We start from the raw sequence: 12,881 nt of genomic DNA on the forward strand, positions 1-12,881 counted from the left end.
AGTTCACCATTTACATGTCACCTATGGTTCAGAAAAATGTTCCCTAATGGCCCATGCATTTGAAAGCTTGGAAGTCAGCCAGAGACGCTATTGGGGAATGTTGAAACTTTAAAAGGCAGAGTCTCATAGGAGGAAATTAAGTCACTGGGGATGTGCCTTGAAGGAAATATTAGGGCCCTACTTCTTTATGTCAACCGTTCATTTTCTGGCTGCCTTGAAGCGAGCAGCTTTCTTACTATGTGCTCCTTTGATAACGTATTAAATCACCAAAGGGCCCCAAACCACCAAAGGGCTAATTGACCATGGACTGAAACCACCAAATGTGTAAGCGAAAATAAAACTTTCCTCTATTTAAGTTGACTTGTCTAAGGCATTTGCCACAGTGGTGGAAAGCTAACCAACACAATACGACCTCATCATTGTCTTCAGGCTCGCACTTCACTATTTTTATTACAGTGGATTACATAAAGCCATGTTTATACAAATATGACTTCATCTTTAAGCCCCAGTTTCTACATCTAGGAGCTGAGGAGAGAAATTTGTCCTGAAGTTAATGGCAAGAGGGCACATAAAAAGTGCTCAGCATGCAGCCCTTCTTCAGAACAGACACTATCCATTTTAGTAAGTAGAGTTGACGAAGACAAATAGATATGTGTGAGTTACTTGAAAATGCTTCCCAATCTCACTTAAGATACTGAACTCCCTGAACTTCTGTGTCTTAGAAGGTACTGAAGCCAATTCTACACAGATACCAAGAGTAACTGGGGGTTCTCTCATAAGCTGGCATGATTGAGACTTTTCCTAATACTGTGTTTGGTTTCTTTGCTTTGTTTGTTAGCCTAAGGTACAGAATGATATATGTATTATAAGTTCCTTATGTTATGTGTTGCATATGTTTACTCTGTTGATGCACATCCATTTACTTCATCAGAGGCCTTAAAAAATAAAGCGTCCCATATGTGTAATAAGTTTCTAACAGTGGCCATAGAACAATGTCTGTAACTTGTCCAGTTTTGCTATGTACTAGCAACTGTTTCAGTAGAGTATATGTGCTGATCTTTTAACCTTTGGGTCACTTTTGAGAATTACTCATATTCTGCAGCTAAGCAAGCAAAGACAACATGTTAAGAAAGTTCCCTAGGTCACTGAATTACTGAGAAAAACAGAAAGTAAACCTTGACAGGCTGGTTCCAGAACTTACACCCACTGCCCAGACTGATCAAGCACTTTAGAAGGTAGCAGCAATAAATGATGGTGGCAGGCCAAACATGAGTGTGTGTGTGTGTGTGTGTGTGTGTGTGTGTGTGTATTTATGTGTTTAAGTGCTTAATTTGCATTTACCAAAAATTATGTACCAAAAAAAACCAAAAGCTTGGAAACTTAGCAGTGTCATAAAGATGTTCTAATACTCTTGAATTTCAATAATAATATTACTTACCTAAAACAACTATTACTTATTAGACCTTTCATTGTGCCTCAGGCACTATATTAGGTATTTTTACAGGACATGAATTTATTATACTATGTAGTACAATAACACTTCAAGGTATACTTAATTACTTTGATTTGTACTGAGGAAATTCAAGCCTGAAAAGTTTAAAAGCCTAGTGATTTTGGATTTGGTCTGAGATTCATTGGGTTGTGAATCCTTAATCTGTGTGTTACCATCATATTCAACAATAATTGGCAGGAGTTTGAGTGAGTTCAGAAAGCAGATCTATAATCAATAAGAAAATTTGTACAATGAAAAATTTGATCATTCTAGCTTCAAAAAACATCAGCAAAAATAAAACACTCCCATATACCTGTAGTCAGAACAAAAGAACTACTCAACTGGAAGATTCTCTACAAGCAATTGGGTTTCAACTCCACTGCAAGAGCTCCAGTGAATGTGGGTTATGCCTCTGAAAACCCAGCACCAGGGAGCTCTCCATCTTGTGTGCAGCCAGCAATGCTGTCAGATCCTGGGTCTGTGAGGCTGTACTTCTTCTCTTTGTAAATCCACTTTGCTACTCTTCCTAGCTGTGTTGGAACCGAACAGTAATTTGACCTACTCTCTGCACCATCCAAGTTAATCACTTACAGTATGGTCTTCTTACGTGAGTCAAAGCAATCATTCTGGTACAGTTAACAGTAGGGACGTATAGAGACGCGAACTCAGGTTTTACTGCTAGAAATTCTGTTAGGATTCTGGCTCCATCACCCATGGCCTTTGCATTCATAGAAGTGTTATTTCAATGTCCACATCTTCATAAAGATCTTACAGTCTTGTTTTGGAGGAGGTCAGATTGAGATGAAGTCAAATGCTACGTATGATACAGTAGGAGCTCAATAAATACTGGCTCCTATTTTTAGAGAAATGTCTCTGGTGAAACAGATTAAACACGTGAATTTTGATATCCTAAGTTATTTTCAGAACAATATCCAAGAGTTTCATAACACAGGATACGTGGACATGTTTCCTCTTGTTTGTGTCAAAGTCTTCGGTTTCTATTCTTTAGCCCTTTCTCTAGAGATTGGGAGGATTACCGTGACCATGGAGGTATCACAGAGCAGATGGCAAAATTGCCATCAACCTAAATCCTCAAAGAGCTTCATGGGTAAGAGATGCCCACTTGCCTGAAATACTGGCCTTGGAGTTATTGCAGAAAGAGAGGCATACGAACTCTTCTCTGGGCCATACTCATGTTACATCTTCTTAAAAGCATGTGCTATCTCTCATGGAGCTCTGAGATTTTGTAGAAATGCTGAAAATAGAGACACTCGATTTTTTTTAAATCCAACAAAAATTAATTGCTTTATTATCCCAAAGAGAAGAAAAGAGAAAAACACGGACCCAGCAGATCTTTAGCTCTGGGGATAGTAACACTCAGAGCAGATCATGGGACTTTCACTGAGTTCATTCTCTGATTAATGTCAATCTGGAGTTTGTTTACAGATTTGGTTAAGATGAAGCCAATATCGTGAACAGCAGCTAGTTAATAATGTCTTTGCTTCATTCTGCTTGTAGTCCTCAAAAATCACTCACCCCACAGTTCTTGCTTGAACTTCCAGACACTCTTGCATGTTAAACCATAGGCATATGCAAACCATAGACCTATCTAACGAACTATTTCATTCAACTGTAAACCCTTTGGTTTCTGCTACTTCTAGCACTGAAGAGCATGAACTACGTTGGCCTGGAAAGTATCTGTTGGGAAAAGAAGGTGTTTTTTTTGTTTTGTTTTGTTTTTTAATCTGTGCTCTAGATCTGCCTGCTTCTGTAGGAGCTATAGTCAAGAACCAAAACATGTTGTCACCATCTCTGACGTGTTCTGCATACAGAAAGTCTAGTGAGATGAGCAGGGGATGGAGAAATCACCACCGAAAGTAGATGGTTGATTTCCTCAGGTAACATCCAATAGCATTAATAAGACTCCTTCAGATACTACTAGGTTGACGTATAAAATCACTATAGATCCTAGGCTGTTTTTAATCTCCCCAGCTGCCTCTTCAGCTGTCCTAGCCATGCACACAGTGTAAACCACAGTGGTTACAATCTGTAAAGTATAAGACAACATATAGCATTTCCCAACAAGCTTTAATCATTATTAAATGATAGGAATCTACTGAGCTCAAGGCAATGTCAGACCTAAACTGGGTTACAACTTCTCTACTACTTGTCTTCCCCATCCCAGCTGATGGCAAATTCATCTTGTATAATTGCTTAGGCCAAAGACTCCCAATGTCCCTCTTCTTCTAACTCACCCAGCAGGTAATACACCTTATTCCCTCTCCCTCCCCATTTATCCAGTATCTGATGCCTTTGTACCACCTCCACAGTCAGCACTGTGATAGGGCTGCCAAGACTCGAGTGGATTAGACAGCCCCCCTGGCTCTTCTCCCAGATTCTTCTTCATCCCCTCCCCACTCCATAGAGAATGTGTTCTCAATGGAGTTGGCCCTTTTATGTGGAAGTCAGGATATATTCCCTTCCTCTCTTCAAAAATATTTGAAAGTCTCTGTTACAGTTTAAATGACAAATGTCCCTCAGAGACTCACATGTCCAGCCAGTGGCACTGTTTAGTGTGCACTTGGATAATGGACTGGTCACTAGAATGAGTGGATCTTGGAAGGTTCTATCTGCCTGCATTGCATTCTAGAATTCTCTGCCTCTTGATCTGTCAAGATGGGAAAAGCTGCTAACCTCACACTTGGATTTCGCAGACTGAATCTTGTAAATCCACCTACTAAATTCCTTTCATTCAGCTGGTGCCCTCTAGAGAAGCCTGGCTACTATGCTTGCTTATTGAGTTGATTATGTGTTTATCTGTTTCTAGAACCTAACTTCCATGAAGCTCAGAATCACAGACATACTTCAACTACCCAGAATAATATGCAGCATGTACTCCACGCTCACTGGAAGAATGAACGGATGAAACCATCTGATAGAGAAAAATATTAAGATCTGGATTCCTGGGGCTTCAGAAAACATTTTTTTCCTAACAGGAATTATATGATGCAAGAAAGTACTGAAACTTTCTAGAAAGAAGACTAAAAAGAAGAGAAAAGGAACAGTGGAAGACAGCCCTATTATGGTCTCCTTATGTTACAGTTTTGGTTGATTAATGTGGGTGTCAAGAATATTTTGTTGGGGGAGTTAAGACTTGTCCTTGTTATTCACAAGAATCTGAGCAACTGAGAAAGGCTGTGTGGATCTAGTTCCCTGCCCCCCTGCACAGGCATTTCCTGGTGTGCTATCTGGTGTCCTTTCCTTAGGTGGGTTTGTCACTGAGGGATTAAAGGCTCTGGAATTCAGAGCCAGGCTGTGCTGCTGAAGGACAGCAGAATCTCGGATCTCTGTTAAGCTTCCTAGACTCAGTTTTTCAAACACTTTCCAGCTGAAATGGTGAACATGATCAGTGGATGCTGAGACGTGCTCTGGGCATGCTTCTCTTTCCATCTCTGACTCCAGGGAATCTGAGCCTCTGGTAAAGTAAAGCCAGGTGAGAAGGGTAGGCAGCTGGCAAAGAGGAGGCAAGAGTATGCAGGAGGGCGTTTTCAAGACAGAGGCAGATGACAAATGCTGAAAAGAATAATTGTGGGCAGACACTTAGAGCCTTAGAGCAGGGAAGACAGGCTGAGAAATGTGTGTAAACATGGCATTGTTAATTTGCTGTATGCCCTTACTGACTGGCACATTCAATTATTATATTCTCTGTGGAGAACATATTATTAATTCTTTTCTCTGTAAAAGTTAAAAAACCTATCATTCAAATGGAAATAAGAGAAGAAAATATTTTTGTTTCAATATCTGCAGACATGAGTTACTTTAAATTGTCTAAAAGTTGCCTGACAAATGACCTTTTGACTTCACTTTCTGAGATGGCTGGCACTGGCCATCTACCCTACAGGAGATGGGATCACGCATGCCTCCAATCAAAGTACTCCACACTACCTTTCTCAAGCTGGTCTTAGGGATAGAAAAATTCACAAGAGACAAGATAATGCGCAGCCACCCCATCAATATACCGCTGCTGTAGCAGCAGGCAAGATTCAGAAGCAGTATACCAGCAGAGGGAGAAGACTTCCTTTTTCTTCTCAGTTAATAACAACCTATTATAACAGTAACTTTTCAGATCTGGGGGTGTCCATCCTGTATTCCTCAGTCAGCCTAGAACGGCCTTTGCTATGTAAACAGCCTCCTGTAGAGTAATTGCCATAGCAGTTCATATAAAAGGCACAGTGGAAAGGTGCAAAAGTCATTAACAGGAGAGAAATAGGAAGCAATCAGCAACACTTTAAGCAAATTATTACCATGAAATTACACTCCCAGCTTGAGATGTGTCCTGGCTCTGTTAAAGCTATATACACTTCAGTGGTTTAGCTATGGCTGAGGAAACTTTTCTTCTTTGGTTTATTGATGAAGTGTTAAGTCATGACCGACAGGTTGTGACCCTAGTGAAGGAGAACTTCCCGCTTCTTCCAGGGCTTCCTTCAAAGTTTTGCTTCCTGCACAGAGGACCTGTGAAGGGAGGCTGAAAGAACACTCTATTGGACAACAGGCCACCTTTGGGGAACCTAGGTTTGGGAAATCTAACCGGGAAGATGGTATTTACTTCCAACTTGTTTTGTAGAGAAAAGTCCACTCTCCTTCCTAGGGCGTTGAGGGCAATGAATACGGAAGTAGGCAGCCAGATGCACGTGGCATATTCATGGTTTCCTCTTGTAGCTGGCTAAGCCATCTGCATGATGGAAAAGGTTACCATCCACTCCTAACAATCCTGGCCTGTGCCTCATATACTGCTCCAAGCTGAAGGTTCCTCCCATCATCCTCTCTGGCCCGACCTTTTCCGTTTCTATGTCTCAAGTTTGTTCCTGTTTGCTTTCCCACCCTCCAGTCTATAAAACTCCAAATGCTGAATTGCGGCTGATGAGGATTGGTCACTTAGCCCTCTGCTGCAGCAGGAGGCAGGGAGCTGAACTGGTAAAACAACTGGAATAGCCAACCCTTCAGGAAGGTTCCGCTCGGAGATCAGAGTCTCCCTTCTCTCTGTTGGTGTTTGAAATCAACATGCCGCACTCATGTCCTGGTCTTGATGGAGTTGGGCTGGTATCTTGTGGACCTAAAAATGTTGCCGTTCAGTGAGTGTTTCTGATTAACATATCAGCCTCTCCTCCATAGTTTCCAAGGACCGGAGCCCAACACTCTCATCACATAAGGTCCCTGGATGCCTCTTAACAGCCAGGTGAGAGGCAGCACTGTCCTCTGTTACACCTTCTCTGTTTCCATTCCTGTACTAATCGCAAAGAAACCTGTGAGGAAATAATGCAATAAGGCAGTATTTTACGTTTTTCTCACCTTGGTAATGAGTTGAATTTTGGGTGCCCACTTCTGCAGAAAAGCAATGTGGCTTTGTAGTATACGCAATGCACTCTGAAGGAAATACATGTAAGAAAGAAGGTGTAGTAAAAGCATAAGAAACGTAGTTAATGGATCTCAGCATTGCTGCAATAAACACTCTTCCTACCTAGTATACGAGCTCTGAAATGTTAACATTATAAAACCTTAGCTTTGGAGACTGTATTTCTTTCCTTTTGCTGTTGTAATCAAATACCCTAAGCAGCTTAAGGGACGAAGGGTCTATATGGGGCATATATTAATGGTAAGAGACATTCTAGACGTGTTTCACTCCTGGGTGTCTGTGCAGATAGCACCTTGGGTCCAGGGAGTCCCGGATGAATTTGTGACTGAGGAGCCCGTTATCTTTTTGGTCACATAGGCCTGTTTCCTGTTAGGTAACCAGACCCACTGACAGAGCCCTGTAGGAATATCATCAAAATCAAGTACATCCATCTTACTGCCATTGACAAACAGGGCTGACAACTTGGTAAAACCACCCTGAAACTAACCTCGAGTTTGTGGTCACAAAGCCACACTTCACTCAGCAAGCACATTGCCTGTGTTGACCAAGGTCAGTGCTGTGGAGATACGGCCTGTCCTTCAATAAAACAATTCAGGCCAGCCAGTTTCAGGCTTCTTGGAATCAGGACTCAGATGTGGTCGGATTAGTTCAGCATATCCTTCATGTTCTGGTCACTGCCAAACACCATTTAAAAAACATATTCTCAGATGGACCTTAAACTACAGATGGAATTGGCAACAGTGTTACAACTGACTATGATCTTGCCTAGGCTAGTGGGGCTCAAGGAAGACTCCAGTACAAGAAACTCAGCAGTCCCTAAAAGGTTGGGAAGCAGCCAGACCCACAGCAAATACAAGTAGGCATAATGCCACCTAACAGGGGACATCCGTCTCCTCCATCCTCCAGGTCAAATCTCTTTAAGTGCTCACTCTGTTCTGAAGTAATCCCTCTGGGCGCTGGGCTATCCCGCCACCCTGGTATGAAATCTTTCTGGCTTAACATTCTTAGTCATTTTCTACTGCTGTAGATGATTGGCAGAAGTTGGGAGTATGAAGAATAGAAGCATGTGATCAAATATTGGGAAGCATTGGTTCAACTTCATCGTGACATGGAGAAAGGTTGGAGAGGAGAAGTGAGACCGGCATGGCTTTCTAACAGTTTGTTCTCATGGCAGTTTTATTATGGCTTCACTCTGTAGTCAGCGAGAGTTTGCACCTGTGAGAATTAACTCGGTCCCTTAAGACCAACATTCATCTTTTTACAGGAGCAGAGCCATAGTGACCAAAGCACCTTTAAGAGTTTCCACTTCCTCTCAACACCTTTACACTGGGTGTCAAGTTTCAACAGGAGGGGACAACTCATATTCAAACCACAGCACTAACATACTTTTAGGAACCTCTCTCTTACCACTCAGTCTTGTTAATAAGGCTTCAGCCTGCTTTGTGTCTGAGCAAGCCTGGATTAGAATTTCAGACGGGAATAATTCTTAAAAGAAAAGCTAAATTAAGCTGGCAAAACACCTACAAAAACAACCATAAAGTTTTAGAAGGCAAATGAAACTGTGAGATTATCCAGCCAGGTGGTTTTTTGTTTTTGCAATTGAAACTTTTGCTTTTTTGAAATGGAATGATTCAGATGGGCATTCAGATGCAGTTAGTAAAAACTGACATTGAGGAAGAAGAGAAAGTAGAAATTAGGTTCACAACCTAATTCACGCTATAGTTGGGGAACTCTTGGCCTTTCCTAGTGGGTTCTTTTAAAAATCCACTGAAAGCCATGGATGATAGTAATTTTCATAGGATCAAGCAGCAATTTTAGTTAGACTTACTATTTGTGCATGACAGGGTTCAGAATTCTAAGCAATTAAATCGCTGGGTTTGTTCTTTTTGGTCAAATCCACAAACACTTGCATTTTTGAGTGTACAGCACATGCGAAATAGTACACTGGTGCTTTGAGGAGCAAAGGCAAAATACCCTCTGTGAGCTTGAGTTGAGTGGACACATTCACAACTGTAAAGACAGTCAAAAATACTGTAATGAAAACAAGAGAGAAATAGATAAATAAATAAAGAAGGTTTTAAAATCAGTAATGTTAGAGTTCTCCAGAGAAACAGAACAAATATGATTTGGGGGTTGGGAGGAATAATCACTAAGCTTTAGAGTCTCATTTCTACCAGGTATTTCGAGGAGGGCAGACATTGTCTGGGGTTCAGCCGAGCTTTGTGGATGCAGTGTGGTGGATTGACAGAGCCTGCGCTTCTAGCTAGCTGGAGCCCTGATCAGAGCGGAGGAAGGAGCAGCAGGAACATGGTGGCTGCCCAGTAACAAGCCAGTCCGGGTGCCATTTCCAAAATATCCCCTACAGAGGTCATTATTATTATTATTTTCAAATGATTAGATAGTCTGTTCACATTATATAGTTTTGTTTTACTCAAAGCTCATTGATTTAAATGTTAATCTCATCTAAAGTTATCTTCACAAAGGTATCTAGATTAATGTCTTACTAAATAACAGTTGACTATTGAAGTGCAGGGAAGTGTATTTTGGGGAGATAACAAGGAAATCCTCAGATACAGTAAGGTATGAGAGATGGCCTTTGTAGGAAGGAACGATACAGAGAGTGGCACTAACTAAGGTATATGAGAGTTTGTATAGTTAATGCTAAGGGGATTGCTTAAAAACCTATTTAAGGAGCAAACAGACAAAACTCTTAGCAAATTAATGGAGGCAAAGTCCATACAAATAAACTTTAAAATCAATTGCATTCAGCCAATAGAGTGAGATTGGTTACTTTAATTGAAGCTTGCCATTGCCTCCCCGACATCTCTAACTCGCTAACGAATAGACATTGCGTTCTAATTTTAACTCCTTCATTAGAGTCACGAATTCTTCCTTCAAGTGGGACCTAACTGCCAAACTTCTTTGTGAAAAGAGGATCAAAGACTTTTATAAGGTGAAAGCCTTCGTTTGCTCCTGCTTGCTGTATTGCTGTGCGTTATAAAATAGCTGTGAAGTCGTACCAGCTTTCCAATAATACACAGCAATTTGCACCAAAGGTAGGTACCTCCTCACTTTATCACATAGAAACTTAAGGAGCAAAAATTTCAGCCATCTTGTTTAGGTTAACTATTAGATTTTGTTCGTTTTACATTTAATTTTTTTGGTGAAGTTATACTTGCTTCTATATTAATGCTATTAAATAGTCTGTTGCAGTTCTTTTGAATCTATTCAAAGCATGGCCAATTATTCGAGATTTGTAATATTTAAGAAACAGCAATGAAAGTTTGATAGTACAATGATGTGCTACAATATTTTTGCGGTAATGACCATAGAAGGTAAGCACTATGCACTGAATATTGGTTTTTGCCCAAATTTGAGAATGCCCTAACCTCTAGTATTCTAGAGCTAAATTGCAGGGTGGTGGTGGCGCACACCTTTAACCCCAGCACTTGGGAGGCAGAGGCAGGCAGATTTCTGAGTTTGAGGCCAGCCTGGTCTACAGAGTAAGTTCCAGGACAGCCAGGACTACACAGAGAAACCCTGTCTTGAAAAACAAAAAAAAAAAAACAAACAAAAAAGAAAGAAAGAAAGAAAGAAAGAAAGAAAGAAAGAAAGAAAGAAAGAAAATTTAGTTGTGGCCATGTGGGTGAAGTCCCCATGCTTAGATTAGCATCAACATGAGAAAAATTGGCAGAGCTTTCTATTGTCACCTTGTAAGAATAGACAAGGGCAGCCATCCGCAAGCAAGTCTCAGGCTAAACTGCAGAGATCTTGACCTCAGTTTTCTAAACCACTCAAACACTCCTGACTTAAGATGCTAAATCTAGCTAACTAGATTTTTAAAGTCACACATCATTCATATATTTTAACTTTTATATGTTTTAGCCTCCGGGGAAGATCCTGGAAAACACTTGGGAATGGGGAATAAATCTAGCTATAGCATTTGGTTGCCAGAATCTAGTAGCTACAGGACAGTAGTAACATGCTAGAATGACCTCAGGTTTGCTGGCTGCAAAGGACAAAGACACCTTTCCAGAAAGGTGGTGCTGATCTGTTTCTTTCAAGCTAAGGATGGTGCCTTCAGAGATAGTCAGTCACTTCCTTTGTAGAGGAGAAGCATGAGCCAAGCATGAGCATAGCGTTTAGTGTACCTGGTTTGCTCAGGGAAGGCCAAGCCCTTGTAGAATGGCTGGGAGGGATATGTAACAGGAGGGAAGGAAGTATGAGAGTTTGCTGTGGTGGATAAATGGACAGAATCTTGTTGACGATCATTTTAATACTATTTTAATCCTGTATATTTATAGTGTATTAGTCATTAATTTTTTATAAGAGTCATAATACAGCTTATACAAAATCTTCTCTTTGAGGCTTAATTCTTTTATATCTTAAAAATTTGTATATTTGCTAGTATTATTGTACATTCTTTTAATATATTTTAATTTTGTACTTTATTAATTGTTGATTTTTACAAAAGAAATACCTACAGCTCATATAAAATCTGCCATTTTGAGGATTAACTCTTTTATAAGACAAATGTGGCTATCTCCTAAAATTTGAAACTCACTATCCTGTCTCCTTGGTCTGAAAGTAGGACTGAATTTTAGTCAATTTACCCCCAAACATACATATTTTGTTTTTGCAATGGAGTTTTTACACCATTTTTTTTCTGCCTGAAATAGCAGATATAATTTTTGAATGCTGAGATACAATTTTTAAATGTGTGATCAAAGAGACTGCAGTATCTGGATAGTCAGAGAGAAGCTTACATAAAACAGCCGTATTGTACCACCTTAAATAGCTGATACTAACCATTAAAATAGAGCTTGTAACTGACTAGTTGCAAATCTCGGTAGAAATAGGTAGAGATAGTGAACACAGTGTTCTCTATCACTGCAATGGCCACCCCACTACAACTGGAAATAGCCACATTTGAAAGTATTTTAATACAGATAGAACACTGAAGTAGTTTTTAAACATTGATCTGTTTTTATTTTAAATCAATATATTGAAGTGATATAAATGTCCCTGAGAATGTCTTCTGCCATTATCTTAACACTTCCACATAAATGAGATAAGCATCCATTTAAAGCGACAGAGAGCTTTTTTTTTTTCCACCTCTGACATCTTAGTGAGGCTGCAGTGGTCCACACTACTCTACTACTCTCCGAGCTTCCCCATGCCGCCCAAAGATGACAAGAAGAAGAAAGATGCCAAAAGGTCAGCCAAAAAAGACCCAGTAAATGAATCTGGTGGCAAGGCCAAAAAGAAGAAGTGGTCCAAAGGCAAAGTTCGGGACAAGCGGAACAATCTCGTCCTGTGTGACAAAGTTGCATACGACAAACTCTGTAAGGAAGTTCCCAACTATCAGATTATTACTCCAGCTGTGGTCTCTGAGAGACTGAAGATTCGAGGTTCCTTGGCTAGAGCAGCCCTTCAGGAGCTACTTAGTAAAGGACTTATCAAGCTGGTTTCAAAGCACAGAGCCCAAGTAACTTACATCAGACACAAAGGGTGGAGACGTCCCAGCTGCTGGTGAAGATTAATGAACAGGTTCAACCAGCTGTACATTTGGGAAAATAAAACTTTATTGAATCAAAAAAATAAAATGAAAAATAAAGTAACAGAGAAATAGCTTCTACGAATTACTCAATCTCTGCAGAAATGCAGGCTGCTTTTTCAGTTTCACCCAAAAGTACTGTGCCATTGCTTAAACCCCCTCGTTCCTTATCTCTTAAGAGAGACTAAGTGTTTTAATCTGTGTCCTCCAAGGCAGACCATTTGTCTGTCTACCTGTTGATGTGTTTATAAAAAGATTTAGAAAAGGGATATATTTGGTGGAGGTGTAGTCGGGTATGGGGGAAGGGGTTGCTTTGATGGGCCCATGCTGAGGCATCCTTTCCACCTGAGGGGCCAGCCACAGGACATAGTATAGAATAGAGTTTATTCAGGGCATTGGGAGGGGAGTTAAGAGGGTAG

The 12,881-nt window shown here is 40.5% G+C and overlaps 1 pseudogene; it reads left to right on the top strand.

Annotated features, from left to right (window-relative positions):
- Positions 1-12,081: 12,081 nt before the first annotated feature.
- On the top strand, positions 12,082-12,441 carry LOC114620325 (annotated as a pseudogene).
- Positions 12,442-12,881: the final 440 nt, after the last annotated feature.

This window comes from Grammomys surdaster, unplaced genomic scaffold (assembly GCF_004785775.1).
Source record: "Grammomys surdaster isolate TR1022 unplaced genomic scaffold, NIH_TR_1.0 168, whole genome shotgun sequence".
In the NCBI taxonomy this organism is placed as follows: domain Eukaryota; kingdom Metazoa; phylum Chordata; class Mammalia; order Rodentia; family Muridae; genus Grammomys; species Grammomys surdaster.